Source organism: Callorhinus ursinus, unplaced genomic scaffold, assembly GCF_003265705.2.
Source record: "Callorhinus ursinus isolate GAN/ISIS: 27379988/994484 unplaced genomic scaffold, GSC_fseal_2.0 scaffold20, whole genome shotgun sequence".
In the NCBI taxonomy this organism is placed as follows: Eukaryota; Metazoa; Chordata; class Mammalia; order Carnivora; family Otariidae; genus Callorhinus; species Callorhinus ursinus.
In genome coordinates, this window is record NW_027397082.1 from 3,639,607 (window position 1) to 3,658,138 (window position 18,532).

The window sequence follows — 18,532 nt, forward strand, 5'->3', positions numbered from 1 at the left end:
TGCTTTCTTTCAGTTTATTTTGCTCTTCTTCTAGGTCCTAGAGGTGGGAACTTAGATTACTGATTTGAAACATTTCTGTTTTCTAATACATGCATTAATACTATAATTTCCCTTTCAAGACTACTTTGTCTATGCCCCACAAATTTTGATATGCTGTCTTTTCATTTTTATTTATTTTTTATTTCATTTTCTTGACCTATGAGTTTTTTAGAAGTATGTTGTTTGGTTTCTCAGTGTTTGGAGATTTTTCTCTTATCTTTTTGTTGATTTGATTTCTAGTTTGAATTCATTGTGGTCACAAGACACCCTTTGTTTGATTCAAATCTTTTTAAATTTGTTGAGGTTTGTTTTTGGCCGAGGATATGGCCTATCTTGGTATATATTATATGGGCACTTGAAAGGAATGGGTATTCTGCTGTTGTTGGGTGGAATATTTTCTAAATATTGATTAGACTCTAATGATTGATAATGTCATTGAGTTCTTTCATAGACTTGCTGGTTTTTAGTCTTGTCATTTTATCAATTATTTTTTTCTAATTTTTAAAATCATTTATATATGCATGCACGTGCGCACACACACACACACACACACACACACACACATTTTAGAGTGGCAGAGGGAGAAGGAGAGAAAGAATCCCAAGCAGGCTCCACACCCAGTGGAAACCCTAGTACAGGACTTGATCTCACAACCCTGAAATCATGGCGTGAGCTGAAATCAAGAGTCAGATGCTTACCTGACTGAGCCACCAAGGCAACCCCGTTTTATCAATTACTGACAGAGATGCTTATATCCAACTATAATTGTGGATTTGTCTATTTCTTTTTTCAGTTCTATCAATTTTTGCTTCATATATTTTATTGCTCTGTTTTACAGTGCATATATGTTTAGCATTGCTGTATCTTTTTTGTGGATTGACCCTTTCATCATTACATAATGTCTGTCTTTGTCATTGGTAATTTTTTTCACTCTGAAGTCCTGCTTTTCTTTGATTAGTGTTTGCGTAAAACGTCTTTTTCCATCTTTTTATTTTTACCTTGCCTTTCTTTTTTAATTTGAAATGCGTTTCTTGTAGACAAACTACACTTGGATCATGTTTTTTAATCCACTTTGCCATTCTCTGTGTTTTAATTGATGTATTTAAATCATTTACATTTAAAATTATTATTGATATGTTAGATTTTAAGTTTGTCACTTTCTTTTTCTTTGCTTGTGCTGTGTTTTCATTTCTCTGTTTTATTTTTCCTGACTTCCTGTGATTCACTTAAACATTTTATAAAATTCAATTTTGATTTATTTATGGTGTTTTGAAAGTATCTCTTTCTAGAGATTTTTTAAGTGGTTGCTCCAGGTATTCCTTTATATATATATACATAATTTGTCAGTCTATTGGTATTGTCATTTTACCAGTTTGAGGGAAATTTTCTTTCTTGCTAGACTACCCCTTCCTTGACCTTTAGCTAGAGAGAGCAAGCTTTTTCTTGGGGCTTTTTAGTCTGCATCTGTTGACATTTCCAGGTTACTAGCTTCTCCAGCACCTCATCTGGGATATATGAAGCAAAAAGGAAATTCAGGGGACTCTTCACTGTTCTGTTCGTCACATCGTGTGACTCCCAGGGCATCTGCCTTCTTCTCTCTGTCATTCAGAGTTGCCTTATGCTTGTTTTATATATAATAGCCAGGATTTTTAGCTGTATTTGGAGGGAAGGATAGGAAAAAGTACCTCCACTTCATCCTCCCAGAAGCTGAAGTTCTCACTTATCTTTATTTTTAAAGAAAATAAATATTGTCATTAAAAAATAATAATTTAAAAAGTATAGTTTGCAAAGTAGGTAAACAAAGCAAACTTAGATGTAAAACCTAGAGATAAGTACTCAACAAGTTCTTTTAAAAAAATCTTCAATCATTAAGACTATCCAAAACCCTAAACGAATAAAAACAATGCTCCCTTATATTTAGTTCTTTATACACTTTCAGCACTTTCTTATCTTTTATCTTACTTGATCCTTCTGGGAACCCTATAAAGGGGGATAAGGCAAATACTATTATCCCAGTTTTATAGAAAGGGAAATGGCACTATAAAAATCAGAAAAAACACAGGATCCTCCAAAGGTTTATACAAAACAATTGGCAGTATTTGTTTCCCTCTGTGAAATGAAGAATTCTCTTCTATAGAAAATTGTGTGAACTAATCTTTTCAGAAGGCTTTCTTCCCTATCATCTAAAAGGAGAATATTTTACCTGCTATAATATTTCCAGGTTCCAACCATGAGAAGACTTATTTGGAATCAATGAGAGAATGGGAATTTACTACTTTTCCACCCCCTTCAAAAATCCCGCGCCATAACTCCTCCAACTCATGAATCATCTTTTGAAAGTCTTGAGTTATATTCTGAATCCTCATCTGGACCCAAGCTGGAGAAATGGCATCCTCTTTGAATTTCAGATTCCTTCTGTGCAATGGAGGCCAAATCCCGCAGTGTTTCTTCTCCCTGACTTCGCATGTGCCATACTCTGAAACATGGAACTGTTTTGAAGACCATGTAATGATGAAAAGAGATGGTACCCATGCTGACCCCGAATTACCGACAAAGTACACCATAGCTGAATTTTTCTCGGGCACCCAAGAATCTTACAGGATGGAAACATTTTTTGAGACTGAATCTCTACCATCTGCCTACATAGTTCTGCAAGAGGCAGGAAGCATAGAGGAGGTGGTCATGGAGGGTCACTTGGGGATAGAGCATAAGGAATTTCTCTGTTGAATCTGCTGTGTGCAGATTTAAGAGATTCAAATATAGACTCCATTGAAGAGGAGAGTGAAATAAAACAATACAATAAAATACAAGATATCTTTTATTAAAATCATAAGAGAGAAAGTGTTTGAGAGTAAGGCATTGAGAGCTGGCAGAAGGTGTAGCACTCAGTTTATGGAGATACTTGGTAATGGTTCACTAATAGATCCAAGGCATTATGATGAGGAGAAACCATTTACCTAAGTAGGCCAGGGTCTGGCTCTTCCTGTTGACTGTCAAGAACTATCTGTTGCCTATTACCTCGGTCTGAGGCAATCTCTGGGGGTGAGAAGACTCAGTTTCTGTCCTCAGGGAGTTCCCTATCTGACTGAGGAGACCAGCCCTAGAGGTAAGAAGACGAGCAGGTGCTAAGTGAGTGGTATAGACATGTAACTGCTTCTGTTATTTTTGGACTGGGCTGGCCCTGGAAAGTAAGCTTAAGATGGAGAAGGGGAAGAGATTTCAGCCAGAGAAGAGAAAGAGGAAAGGCCCAAGTGCGGGTCTCTGCCTCTGCCTCTTCCTGGGGGGCAATGAACAGACATGCTTTCAGGACCTCTGCCAAAGGGTGTTTATAAAGGGATATGGTGGGAAAAGGGGCCCAAGAAGTGGGGCAGGTGAGACCAGGACTTTCTTTGGCCAGGAAAGAGAGCTCGGAAAGGTCAGTGGGGACACGCAGAAGGAAACACATTAGGAGGTTGGAGCCCGTGGTGGAGCATAAGATGGATTGCAAAGGAGAGACCTGGCTAAAGTGGTGACAGGTCATTTATTTAGAAAGAAATGTTCCTTTTTGGTTTAAACAACAAACCTCCACAAGGGAATAATTAATTTGCATCCTTTTGATCTGTTTACAATTAATATGGTCAAGTAAATGTCCAAAATCCAAATGCAGCCAAGTTAGAGTTTTGTCAGCCCTGGGGACCTAATGCAATCACAAAGCCATTATTTAACATTTTCTGAACATCCTCTGAGTCCCTGTGTTGAATTCTGCTCCTGCATCCAATTTATGATGCAGAACTAAAACTATCATTTTTTCCATTCCAAAAAAAGGGAAATATCTCACAATTCAAGTGCTACATTTACTCAAAACTATAAAATGTTGCTGCATGTGTATGTTTGGTGCATCAGCCACCTGCCCTTGAGGGAGAAAAGGAAAAAAATTCAAATGTTTGAAAACAAACAAAAAAGCCCAACTGCAAAGTCTACAGAAGATGACAAAGAGGTTGGTGAGGTATGTCTCAGGATTCAGAACTAGGAACGCCCTTTGAGACCAGATGTTGCAAATCTTTCACTTCAGAGGTCAGGCTGTGAAGACCAGAGGGGTTTCGGGGCCTGCCACCTGTCTGGTTGGTGGCCAGGCAGGACTGTGCTGGATCCACCCCAAAGCTCCACCTTCTGATGTTCCCTGGGATGCGGGCTCACATGCCTGGCTGTCCAGGTCCTAGCTGGGCCCCTCAGACCACAGGTTTAAGCATCAGTTTCCTGGTCTGGGGTCCAATGGACAGTATCTAAGATCACTTCCAGAGTGAGGTCCATGAGGAGTCTATTCCCAAACTCCAGCTCAAGTTCATTTGATCTTTCTGGGTCTCAGTTGTTTCTTCTTTAGAATGGAGTAATATCTGCTTCACTTATTTTACAGAGCGTTGCTTAAGATCAGAGGAGACTGTGTATGTGAACTTGCTTGAAGAATAGTTAACTCATGTTATGAATATTTCCATATTAACTAATTTATCCTCCAATCAATTATAGATCGGTTTGATATAAAAAAAATTCAAAGAATTTTTATCCAATTTCTTTGGGGGAAACCCCCCCAAATTGTGGATTAGTTTGATGTAAGCAGTTGGGTAATAACTTTTTTTTAAAGATTTTATTTAAGATAGAGAGTGTGAGTGTATGAATGGGGGTGGGCAGGGCAGAGGGAGAGGGACAAGCAGACTCCCTGCTGGGCGGGGAACCCTATGTGGGGCTCCATCCCAGGACCCTGGGATCATGACCTGAGCCGAAGGCAGACACTTAACCGACTGAGCCACCCAGGCACCCCGGGTAAATAACATCTTTAAGGCATTTGATTAAGTGTTAGTATTCATACAGAAAGCTTTGATCAGACTTAAGCTGGCCCACAGGGTATTAGAAGACCGTGATAATTATTCTAAAGATCTTCCATCTCAAATACATTAAGTATTTGTCAGGACAGAGAGAGTGTCTTTCTTTCTTACTCTCAAAAATTTGATTCAACAAACTTTACTCAGAGACTGCTCTGTAGGAAGAATCATGCTAAGTGCTGAAGAGGTACGTGACAAAGGTACAGATGCTCAGGGAAAACTCACAACCCAGAAAAGGGAGGAGAACAAGAATGGAGTTTGTAAATCCCGGGCTGCAAGTCCGAAGTGAGTTAACCACTAACCCCAGCTGGTAAGCACATAGGAGAGCACAGGTGGGCTTGCCCTTTTGAGAAGCTACCGCTTGACAGATCAGCCCGGATTTGGAGGCAGCTATGCCTGTAACTGTCAGCTTAGGGCTCTTTGAAACCATTGTCTGTTTGTTCTTAAAACACATGTCATACTTCTCCCCATCAGCAGGCACCCAGTTTGGGCTACTGTGTCCCACCCCAGGCTTTTCTAGAGTGGTTTTTACACATATCCTCCATATTTTAAGTCAGAAATTCCTCAGTTGAGTGAAAGATCTCTTTAGCCAATTTCTTTCAATGCTTTTGCAGAAATTTCATTTTATTTACACAAATTTTGATCCAATTTCTTTGGGGGAAAAAAAAAGAAAAGTCACCTAACCATGACCCGATGGGATAATGAAGTTAAAAAGGGAGTGTGCGAGTTTCCTAGGACTGCCATAACCAAATGTCACACACAACAGACATTGATTCTCTCACAGCTAGAGAGGCCAATGGATGTCAGAGATGAGGGGGAGGCAGAGCTGCACTCCCTCTGAAGTTTCCAGAGGAATCGTTCCCTGCCCCTGCCTAGCTTCCGGGGGCTCCAAACCATCAGCTTCTATCTGCACTGTAGCTGTTTATCCAGTCTCTGCCTCCAGTGTCATGTGGAATTTTCCCTGGTCTCACTGTGTGTCCTCTCTTCTTAGAAAGACATCAATCACTAGATTCAGGGACTACTCCCTGATCTAGTATGATTTCATCTTAGTTTAACTAATTATATCTGCAAACACTCTTTTTCTAAGTAAGATCACATTCTGAGGTTCTAGATGGACATGAATATCTGGGGGGGGGGGCATGATTTGGCCCACTACAGTAAGCAAGAGAGAAAATCAGCAACGGGGCAGAGGAAAACAGCTTGCCAGATACAAGGGAAGGTAAGGTTGATATGCAGATATCCGCCCAGAGTATTCCGCGCTTTGTTGGAGGACAGACTGAAAATGTGTCATTGCAATCCCTCACGTGGGAAAGTTACTTTGATGAGAGCTTGAGCTCTGGAGTCTGACCAGCAGGGTTTGCATTCTGGCTGATTTCACTGACGAGCTTGGGGAGAAATTACTTAAGATCCTGGTGCTTCACTTTCTTTATCTCTAAAATGGGATTAATGGCTGTTGGGGAGAATATATTAAGTAATGCATGTAAAGGATTTTTATGTTTGGAGAGATGGGTGAGCAGATGCTCCATCCAGCCAGTCAAGAAAGCGTAGGATTTGGGGGAGACAGGGGCAAGTCCAGGTTGGCTTGAGTGCAGAAATTAAGAGAGGAGGTGTGTAGGACTGATGGGGGAGATGCGCTGGGCCCACCCCGGACGTCAGGGTGAAGAGGCTGACCTGACCCACACATGTGGTCCTTGTTCCACCTGCCCAAGTTCTGACACCAGCGCTGGCACAGGCTCCCCTATGGAGAGCCAGGATGGAGGGCATTCCTTGGTCTGCAGGAGCCTCCGTCAGCCTCTACCCTGTATCTCTGTATCCCCACTGCTGTTCCTTGTCATGTCCGTTGGGTTTTCAACTCCATTGTAAATTTTGTGGCTCTGCTTTGATATACCTCAAATCTTTCCTTGTCTCTCCCTTTTGGTAGAATCAGAACTGTCCTCCAATGTTTTCTTCCAAACTCCTCGTTTTACAACCCTGTATCTTACGTCTCTCCACCCCCTCACTTCTTTATCTATAAGCAGGGTTATATATGTGGCTCTGTGTCTGGTCCACTGTGACCCCTGGATCGTTTCCAGCCTGTCTCTGTGATCTGCAGGCATTCTCAATCTTCTCCTGGCCTCATTTGCTTCTTCCTTCTCTGCAGGGCACTGGGATGCACTCACATGCTCCTGCTCTATATCAAGGTTGTGGCAGGCTGCTCTCCCCCAGCAACAAACCATAAAATTAAGAATGGCAAGACTCTCTTGATTAATTTCATTTGCCTGTCTTTAAAATCATTAAAGAAAATGCCTCTTTAAATCATTCTTTTGCAAGCGTATTTGTAAATAATACTTAAAAAACACTTCATCTAATTGTTCTTGCCACAGCTGAATGTTAACAGATCGAAGATGAGATTTATGTTTAGACAGAATTAAGGTACTAATTTTTCCTCAACAATAGACACTGCAACTGACAAAATTAAAACGGAAAATGTCGACCAGCAAAAATTAATTCTCACTAGGCTTAATAGTTTCTCTAAGCAAATCCAGTCTCTCCTCAGCTGCCTAAGAAAAGCCATAAAAATTTCTGAGAAGAATCTGGAGTTTGGGATTCCACACTAATTGCTTCCCCTCCCCTTTTAGCTCATCCCCTTTTCTTGTTCATATCGACTGCAAAGGGACATGCAGTTTCCATAACCAAAATGCCTTTGGCTCTGCTGGGGTAAGGAAGTCGGGGGTGGGGGGGGGAGGGCGCAGGCCAGGGAACCACATAAATAAATGGGAATTTCTACATGGACATGAGGATTTTCGTTTTCATTTTTTAAAAATGAGAATAAGGCACGAGTATAAATTCCAAAAAGAGCAATTTATTTAAGTCTATCATTTTTTGGCAACACAATAGAACGCACATTGGGGTGAACAGTCACAAATCACGTCCCTTCCCACTGTCTGTTTTCTCCACCATATGTTGTGGAGAATACAATTCACATGCTGAAACTCTGCCTCGTCTCAATGTGAGAAAGCATATTGTGATATCAGCAGCCTGGTCACCGAGCCAATGGTTTTTAGAGCAGTAGGGGTGGGAAGAAAGAGGCAGCAGGAAATACAACTAACCCTTCAGTCAGAATATTTTTTAAAGCCTGGGGAACTTTATAGTTTACTCGCCAGTGTATGGGTTGGACTGAGCTTGCCTGGGCACTTCCCAGAGTGTCTTTCATGGACTCCCAGAACTGCTGGGCAGAAGAGAACGTGAGGGACCACCCATGCAAACATGGGGCCTTCATGTCCTCTCAATTTTTCTTTTTTTCAAGTTGCCATTTTGTACACAGGGATAGCTCTCCTTCCCCAGATCCAGTGAGATGTGTGAGTTAACGTATTTAGTCGGTAGGCAGGTTACGATATTCTCTCACCCCCACCATGGACTCACCTGGTCCTCCATGACTGATCAAAAAGGGGGATGGCATTTGTTGGTGAAATAGAGAAAAGGTAACCCAGTAGCACACTCACAGCCCAGCCTCGTTAGTACTTTGCTGTAACCCAAATGAGCTGACATACCCACAATGCATGTGCACGCCCAGAGAAAGACCAGAGCCGTGGATGATCCTTCAATGCCAGTCTCCGCTTATCATGAAAATGGCTGTTGGATGTTCTTTGTATTAGAGCTTTCGAAGTCTCCCTTCCTTCCGGGTACAGGGCACAGATGGCCCTGCTGAAATGAGGCTTTCTGGAGACATTCTAAGCCGACTCAGTATGAGGTCAAATATTTTATTAAGCCCTGCTCTTTCAGTTGTTTAAGGAAAAAAGAAAAGAAAAGAAAAGCTTGTGTTTTCATTTACAGCATGACAATGTTCAAAACAATATTTTAGAAGAGTTTTAATTGATTGCAAAATGCCAGTTAACCTATACGAAACTTCATGGGAAACAGGAAAAATCTTTTTTTGAGAATTACAAGAATCACAGGTAAAAAGCGAGTTTGATTCCCTAAGTTGTGCATCAAACTTCTTGTCTAAATTAAACTGAACAGATGTGGAAAAATGAGTCAGGGGCTCCCCATATAATTCGAAATGAGCTTTCAGGTTCCGCTTCCTATGGCCGATTTCAGCCTAAGCTGCCTTATTGCCTAAAATCTGCAACTTGATACTAAAAGCTTGTCAAAATTAAGTGCATGCTTTATAAGTTTACATTTTTACAGTCTAACTGTTTTTCTTTGATATTTGACAGGGACATAGGTTCCCATGTCATCTGGCCTTGAAGTACTTTTAGAACTTTCTCCTGGACCAATTTGAGGGAGCTCAAGGTTGCAGTGAATTATGGGCCTTTAAGCTGCCTGCCCAGCAGCCAGCCGTTGGGCCCACACTTGAGGGCTAACACCTGTTGGCTGGACAGAGCAATTAATTTTTTTTTTAAATGCAGTAAGCCGCCAAAAATCAAAGCTAAAGGATAAAAATATAATTTTACCTCTTGAGCTTCTAGGGTCGACCTTTGATCTCATCCAAAGTCTGTGTGGCAGGAGGCACCCATCTTACATTTTCTTCCCCAAGAAGCACCTTTGAAAGTCACGAGCTGAGTGCTGACTGAACGTTTCTATCTTCTGTCATATCACTGGCGCATGATGACTCACACACAGAGACCTGATGGAGATAGTCACTCACAACAAAAAGGCAAGTCTACCAAATGTCCCCCTCTTCAAGAAAATTATAATTGGAAGCTTTTAAATTACACTGCAGTCTACTCCTTGTAAGATCAAATGTTATTTCTCTGAGAGGCGACACTTGGGTTTTCCAGTTGATGATTATAATGTGGTATTTGTTTCTGTACATTAAATAGATAACTGTGAACTTCAAAGCGCTAAATACCAATCATGGGCTGGGGCATGGCCACACGTACAGCCTCCCTCCTTCTCCGAACCCTTTGGTAGCCAAGACAAGGTCACTGATCAGGGTAATTTGCAGGAAAAGTCAATTTCTCAAGTACCGAAGCAGGTGTCGTGGCGCTCTATGACAATTTACTGAATCTAAATTGAGGAAGTTGAAAAAAGCAAAGGTCATGATCCACAGGAAGAAAGGAGGAAAGGAAATCTCTTTGACTGTATTTTTAACTCCTTTTCAACCAAAACGTACTCACCAACTGAGACGATTAACGCTAAAAATAAATAAATGAAAATCAGAATATCTCGCTCCAATCAGTAACTTATCTGATTTCTTTAACTAAGGAGAGAGGAATTCAATTTTGCTTGCATTCACAAGGAAATCAGCCCAATTTATAGGAGCTAAAGAGCAGGTCTTTCTGCTCATGAGTGTTTGGAAACAAAAATCAAACCAAGATGTCTGAACTTTCCATCTTTAAAAAGCTCAAATATATAATATATACTGCTTATCGTAGAGTACAAAGTATAGTTTGGAGTATAAGATGTCATAAACATAAAATGTATAGCCCGGGGTATTTTCTTCTAGATGAGCACATTCCTCACTTCCCCAGCCCTGGGGAAAGAGAACACAGCCGAAATGGGAAATGCTTTTAGGAAGAGAAATGGAGCATGAGTTTCAGAATCTAATGTTATTGGGGTAGCAAGGAGAGCATGGGATAAGGAGTTAGAAGATGTGAACTTGAATTTAGGTAAATCACTAATTACCTGTGTAATTAGAGCAAATCGGTTAACCTCTTTAAATTTGTATTTTTTTTCATTTGTAAAATTGGCTGTGTAAGGATTAAATGAGCTAATGTGGGGACTTTTGACAAACTATAATATTAATTACCATCACTAACCTTTAGGGCATTGTTACCCTGAAGGATGATATGCATACCCCTGGTATGCACGAGGTTATTGTAAGCATTTAAGATTTAAAAAAAATGAATCAGAAGAAAAAAATGTTAGGTAAATAATAGTACAGGTGGAAAAATATTGAAGGTGGCATGTGAAAGTCTGGCATTTTTAGTGACTTTTCAAGATTTAGTTAAATTCTTCTTGGGAGGAAAAAAAAAACTCTTCTTGGGAGGTAGAGCAAAGAAATGGAGCTACCAAACCCTCTAATGATGTTTCCAGTACAAGAAATTTTTTTTTTCTAAATGTAGATGAAAAGTAGAAAAATGAGTTATTTTTAGTTCACTCAAGCACTCAACCTAAGAAGAAAATACATTTGCTTGCATGTCAATTTCTCTCATTAGAAAGAAAATTCTCATTAAAACAACGCTATTAACGTAACCCAAAGACTTCTGAGTTCTAGCTGGTAGCTCAACATTTTCGAGCAAATGTTAAATGTAATAAAATTCCTGTCCAATGTAATCTGAATGCTGGATCTTATGTCCTCCGTCTAACAAGGTAAGCTCATTGGTGTTGCAGGCCAGTGTCTGATAGCCACATGTTATCACAAATGTCATGTACACTGACCTCCTCATTTTACAGATGGAGACACAGCGGGCCAGAGAAGGGTGGCAGGCTGGGGACTCTGCATAGGTCCCGGATCCGGGACTTCAATGGGCTTTGGATCCACTAAGTCCAGGGCTCTTCCTAGAGTCTAAATGTCAAGTGCTTAATGTCCCGGCTAAGTCAGGAGGGACAATGAAGATGCCAGTGTTATTTGTAATACATTGACATTTGCATCTCCTCCAATCATTTGTTGTTTTTTTTTTAATTTATAGTGCTGGTTGAAATCCTCAATCAAACATGGAGGGCAACCTGAAAAAGCATTAAGCACTCAACACATTAAGAATTGAAATACAGGTTGAATATTACTTTTTCCAGACTCATATTCTCACCTGCTCTTAAATTTTATGGTTCTTTTATACTCCTAGTTTAGTTCTGAAGTTACTTTCCATGTGTATGTTGCTCCCCTTGGGTATAAAATACACTTTCACAAAGATGCTTCTTAATCTTAGCCAAGGTGTTGGTGTTCCTCCTACATTTATTGGAACATTTTAATATTTGGTACTGGAAATTGAAAATTCAGCACACAGAAACATTTGTCTATGAGGAAGACAGTAATATAATTGTGGATACATATTATTATATTTGGAGCAGTTAATCTGAAAACAGTGTGCTTTTTAATGTTGGTATGCATTGTTTGGTGAGACATTTTCTGGTGGCCAAATAAATGGCTGGGAAATGGATCCTATTTTAGCTGTCAGGATTCTAAGGCCATTTTTGGCTTCCAGAAACCAGCTCCAGACATGTGGAGAGAAACCTTTCCTGCAGTGATCTGTCTCAGAACACTCCAGCATTTTACTTACACTCCCGCCATTGTGCCCTCCGGAACTGGATGTCTGGTCTCAAGGCTCACTTATTTTACTGTTTCTATTTTTATTATATTTTAAAGTTTGAAATAATTTTATATATATGGGAAAGTTACAAAAATAGGACAAAGAGTTCCCTATATCCTTCATCCAGATTGCCAAAATGTCCACATTTACCACAGTTACTTTATTGTTCTCGACGGATGGATGGATGGATAGGTGATAGAGATATATTTATTTTTTCCTGGACCATTACAGAATAAATTGAAGGCATGATGTCCCTTTACTCCTAAATACTTCAATGTTTATTTCCCCTGTGTAAAATAGTCACAGTACCATAATCAAAATCAGGAACTTAGCATCAATACAGTGCAGTACTGTTACCTAATCTACAGACCTTATTCAAATTTCTTGAGCTGTTCCATGAATTCGGTCTATAATACTCTCAATAGTTGACGTTGTCTTCTACATGCTTTGTTCTGCTCTATGTATGGTTAGCTGTATAAACCAGAGGCTCCTGAAAGAATTAGTTTAGCTATTTAAAATAAATTAGTTATAATAAATCGTTTAGATTAAAGGAATACTCTAGGCCTGCTGAGCACCTTCCAGCGATTGGGTGTGAGTCATGTGATCTTGTCTCAAAGGTGTGTTTTGTGCTACAATTGTGAACTTGTGAGAGCTTGCGCTTTGCAGGGATGGGTTCTGTAAACATAGAAAGTTATCTACACACCCGAGGCTAAGTGCCCCATAGAAATACTGCGGCACTCTTGATGGCAACTTCTCCACTGACTCTATGTGCGCTTGGGCAGGTTACCCTTAGAGCCTTGATTTTCTCCTCTGGTCAATGGGACACATGAGATCTTCTTTCCATCTTCATCATGTGAATTACATGAGATAAATAACATATTAGGACCGGGCTGGCCCATTAGGTAACCAGTCACTGATACACATCATTGATTTTAATATTAAAATTAACAGGAAAATACACTTTGTTTTGCATGAAATAGGAAATAACTTATCTCCAATTCAATCTGAAAATTCAAAGTAATTGACACATTCATTTCCCACAACTTTGCTAATCAGGCTAAAGGAATCCTAATCTTAGAACTTTTTAAGTTAAGGGAATATATTAAAGTAAGAGCATAGAGCAGGGGTAGCGGCTATTTCTTTCCTGCAGTGGATACTTTGCCTATAGCATGTTAAACAAGACACCTACATACTTTCTAAGTGATAGTCAAATCATATTTCTCTTCTTTGTCTAAGAGGTCTTAAAATAAGACAATTTACTGTAGAAACTAGAGAAAATTACAAGTCTTTCTTTCCTTCCTTCCTTCTTTCTTTCCTTTATGAAGGAACAAAGAAGGGACACATCTAGCTTGGGAATGTGATCCCAAGCTGATCAGCCAGGCAAATAAATAAATACAGTAGAATACACAAATAAAGGTCACCACACCTGCAGGCATGTGAGCGGGGTGAGACAGGCTTGGTCCTGGGAGGACCACGCTGGCCCCCTTTCCACCACCACTGACCATCCCTCAAGTGCAGCTGTGACACCACTTGGCCTCCAGCAAGGTCAGAGCACAGGGAACGGGAACAGAGGCAGCATTGTCTCCACGTTCCCACGGAACGCCGTCAAATGTGCTCCGATCTGCAGCTGCAACATGGCTTCCCCCATGGCGGCTGCACCAGGGTCTCCCTGGAAAGCCATCTGCCATCACCTATTAGCCACCTTTCCTCCATGAACTTGCCTTCCCCAGACTGCCTTAGGTTGGCTTTTAAAACACGTTTCAATCCTTTGGTGAATGTGAGAATTCCAACCTTTCCCATTTGTACAAATTACCTTTAAATGAGAAGCTCTTTGGCTGGTGGTGGGCACTGTCACCTGGAGCCAAAAGCTCAATGAAAGCTATGATTAATGAATTATAAAGCCAATTCATTGATCCATGACATTAGTACAGCACTGTTGGAAGCAGGAACTAATTATATATAGAAATAATCATTCAACCTGAGAAAAGCATTTCCTATCTTTCAGAAAATACTATGAAGAGATAATACTTAAAAAAAAAAAGCTTCCTATACTATTGGCCAAAAGAAAGGATTATTCCATCTTTCTTATGAATTTGTTGAGAAACCTTAATTCTGAATTTTGGCTTAGTTAAAGGTTTTTGCTTTTTTAAAAGTAAAAGTGCTACTTGATTTCTTGATTATAAGCAATTTAGTACATGACTAGTTCTTAAAAAATAAATATATGTCTTTAAGTTAAAAATTCTCAAGTTATATTTCATTACTGAAAGGCTCCATAGGAGGGGGGAAATGTTTTAAAGACTATAATACAAGTTTAGGGAAAAATTTTGGTCATTATTGTTTATTTATTTTCCTTATTGAGCTAATTTAATTATCATAGAGACACAAACATTAGCTCCAGTACTGGGCTTCTCACATCTGTTAGTAAAGATTTGATTAGGGCTACACAAATGTGCTAGATTAAACTATCTAGTTGGTGAAATTCAAGCCACCTGGATATTTTAGCAACATCAATAAGAATAATTCTCTTTTTCAAAATCAGTAAATCCAAGCTATATTAAAAAGAATTAATTAATGAGTGCCAGATAGGCAAAACAAACATTTGACAATGAATCATATTATCAAAGGTTTTGAGGGAGATCCCTCTCAGCTTATGTTTAGATGTCAAATTATATTACCAAAACTAAACAATCTGTTAAAATGATGTCTTAATGCAATAAGTCTCCTGTGCCATACGGTTTTTTTTTTTTTTAACTTCTTCAACATTTTTAGCAGAAAAAAAGATATGCTCTATTTACCAATGATAATCAAATCATAAGACATTTGCCCCAAAATATTGCCTTGGATATTTCCAAGAGCTGTTAATATAATTTAAATCCTATAAGAAAAAGAAACTATTACAAAGTTTGGTTAATGTATTATATGTATCTTTTGAAGCATCGCAGGGCATACTTCATAGGAGAAGCTCAGTAAATATATAGTGATTGAAAAGATTAATATATAAGAATTAGGTGTTTTAGAGAAATACATAAAGAATTCTAGGCTTGGAAAAGACCCAAAAATTGTCTCGTCCAGAGCTGGCAAACTTACTCTGTTAATGGACAGATAGTAAATATTTTAGGCTTTGTCCACCAGGCAGTCTCTGTCACAACTGCCCGACTCTCCCCTTGCAACCACAGACAATAGTCAACTAGTGAGCATGACTGTGTTTCAATAAAACTTTATTTACAAAAGCAGGCAACAGACTGGATTTGGCCCGAGGGTAGTATTCTGGTGAACTCCTCCTGAGCTCCACTTTCATATTTTTGAAGATCAGTCATCTTGGGCCTTCTGTGGGAAAGTAACTTACCCAAAGCTAAACAACAGGTTGCACAAGTGGGTTGGCTGGCGCTGAAATAGGCTCCTCCAGCTTGTAGGCAAGCACTCACACTGGGCTGAATTAATTGTAGTGACGTGTGGACGGGTGGCCATGTCTAAATGGAAGGTCTGCCTCTGTGTTAAAGCACATCCAAATGCTTCATGCATTTGAAGTCTATAGAATTGTGATGTGTAGATGATTCCTGAAGTCTCCAGAGAATAAGTTGCTTTTCAGAGACCTAAGCAGAGTCACAAAGAATATTTTTGGGGAAAGGAACATGAACGTACTGACAGTTAGCCAAGCATGAAAATGCTTGACTGAAAAGCCACACATGGCTTGCTTCATTAAAGACCATTTCAGTCCTGGAAAACTGCATTTCTATTGAATATTTATAACAAATATGATTGAATAAGAAGAATTTAAAGTGGAAAAAAACCCTGTGTGTTGTGATTCCAAATTAAATCTTATTTTCATGGTTGACAGTGTTTTGTATTCCTGACATTTGCATTGTATAAAAAAACCCTCCTGTTATAATGCCCGTTTCCAGCACCAAATAAGAATTTGGAGATTAACACTTGAGTCCCCAACATCCTTTTCCCAGTGGGGTTTCCATCATTCACATAACTCATTCTTTCCATTTAGAGGAAAGTGGGTCCCTAGGAAATCCTAAATGGAGAAGTGGATCCGGGTCTCTCTCTGAGAATGTCTGTGGGTGTTTGCATGGAAAGGGTCTTGGTAATCATTGCTCTGGAACTGACAATCCAGGAAGACATGATTGATGAAAGAGAATTGGATGTTTGAGACAAAATGGACCGTCATTAACTAACTGAACCAAGTAAACGAAACGGAGTTTCCAAGGGGCAGTGGGGCACATTCTTCTGGAAAACATGGGCCCAATGTTCAGGCTGTGTTTCACCGAAGGGGGTGGGGGAGCGGAGGGAGCCATTACTTAATGGCTCCCAGCTTGCAAAGGTGAAATAACCCACACTATTTTTTTTTCTTCAGCAGTTCTGTATTGATGCTGATTTGCACATTTCTCGCCGAACAGATGAAGGTGCATCTTCTCATGTGTCATGAATATTCTGGTCCTGAAATCACAATAAAACTTTCCATACTAATAAACACAAATAAAATTCTGCTACTTGTAATCATTTCCTAGCTCAGGCATTTCAAACCAGGTTAGAAGTAAATTAAGCTGTATTATTTGCTACTTTTGCTTACAGGGGCAGATGAAATTGTATACATGCAAAAAATAAAATGATGCATTTATGTGTAATCCTGTTTTATATATAAATCTCTTTTGATCAAAATAACAGATATTTATAAACTTTATTTATTTTACCATACTTCATGTTAGAACTTAGCTTATAAGTAATATGCAGTTTTATAACACAATAAAATCCATACAATTATTGAAATATTGGAGCATATGTGATTTTTTAACATTTTCAAGGATGAAGTTGGACCCCCCCCCAGAAAAAAAAAGTACCAGATTTCTTTAGGTCAAGGATAACAAAAGCATGAATGATTCAGATGAACACCTTTTGAACTTTCCTCAGGAAGACTTGAGTGGTAGGGTAACTTAAAGTCTTAACCAGAATGCATGCAGGTGGCCATTTCTTGACTTGAAACATCTTGAAACAGTTTCCGTGCCTAGCAAGGAGGCTCCTTGTGTCAGAGTGTGGCTTGCTCAAGAGAGAGGGAAAGAGAGTATGCAAATGAGTGCATATGTATTAGTTCAAGAGCAAGACTGGGCACCTTAAAGGTTAGGAGCTCAGAATCTCATTACCCTCCTCTCAGAAGCTGGCCGAAGTACATAAAGTAACCAAAAATGAATTTTCCATTATGTTTCATTACCTGAAGGAATTTCTGTTTTGGTTTCTACAATCAACTATTAAGGAATACAGGATGCCCTATGATACATTATTTTGCAAGAATAAACAATTAGCAAACTACTGAACTCGAGTGGATTTACTATGGCGATGTTTAAACAAGAGTCTGTGCATTGATTTTCATTGGCTGATCTATCTGAGCTATCCCTGCTTATAAAATTGAACCTGAGGCATGTGTATGAGACTTTGGTGCACACATTTGTTATGAGCTTCATTCCTTGCTCCGTGTTACATCCTTATTTTGTTTTTCTCCGAATTTATACTGTCTTGAAGTATTTTATGTATCTTTAGAAATATGTTAGATCTTTTTAGAAATAGAAAGTTATACACATAGTATGAATTTTAGACAATAATAGGAATTTGAAGTGGTAATCATTTGTTTATAGGCACAAATTATTATAAGAAAAGCTCAAGTCATTAGCCCAAATAAAGGATTAGAGTTAACAATGGAATTGAACCTAGAGTATAATTAATGAATTCTCTAATTGTTCTTCCTGTGTTAGTTCATTAAGCCTGACTACGGAGTGGATATTTGGGCATCTGTCTCCAACATCTGTCATCTCACTGATTCCCTGGGTTGACTCCATCAATGCCTGAGGAGAAGTATGCTTTCCTTCCTTTACTCTTTTCTGTGTTTTCCTTCAAAACCTGAGCCTGCTGTAAAAACAGTAACCATTCTTTAATAAGATAGTATGACAAAGAACCACCTTGAAGGAGGTTTCACTAACATAAGACTTACATGAAAAGATTGGAGTTGATGTTAAATAGTATCAGAATGTAGTTCACCAAATGAATAGTAAATGATTTTCCCAAGAAACCTGTTTTGTGTTCACATTAGCTGAATTCAATGACAATCAAAAGCATATATTGAGCATCTACTTTGCACAAAATGCTCTCGGTTACTGACAGCTCTCATCAATTAAGCACTTACCTTGTTCCAGACATACTTTATCAAGTTTAATTTACTCTGGCTCTGAGGACAAGAATTGTTGTTTCCATTTAGAGATGAGTAGACTGAGGTTCAGGGGATTTACGTGACTTGCCCAGTTTTAACCAGTAAATGATGAAGTGAATCCCCCAACCTGTATGGGCTTGGTTCCAGTACTGAGCTTTTTATCCGGTATCCTGGGCATAAAATCTTCCCTCCAGAAAGGTGTT

The 18,532-nt window shown here is 39.2% G+C and overlaps 1 long non-coding RNA gene across 2 annotated transcripts in view; it reads left to right on the forward strand.

Annotated features, from left to right (window-relative positions):
* The window catches only part of LOC141374677 (uncharacterized), a 29,083-nt gene extending 12,468 nt beyond the window's left edge, over positions 1-16,615 (forward strand). The window contains exons 2-3 of one of the 2 annotated variants that reach the window (XR_012381755.1): positions 9,344-9,535; positions 16,491-16,615. This is a non-coding gene — a long non-coding RNA (uncharacterized lncRNA). Of the gene's footprint in view, positions 1-9,343; positions 9,536-11,039; positions 11,165-16,490 lie in introns of those variants that run through there. The other variant, XR_012381756.1, reaches the window with a different exon arrangement.
* The last annotated feature ends 1,917 nt before the right edge of the window (positions 16,616-18,532 follow it).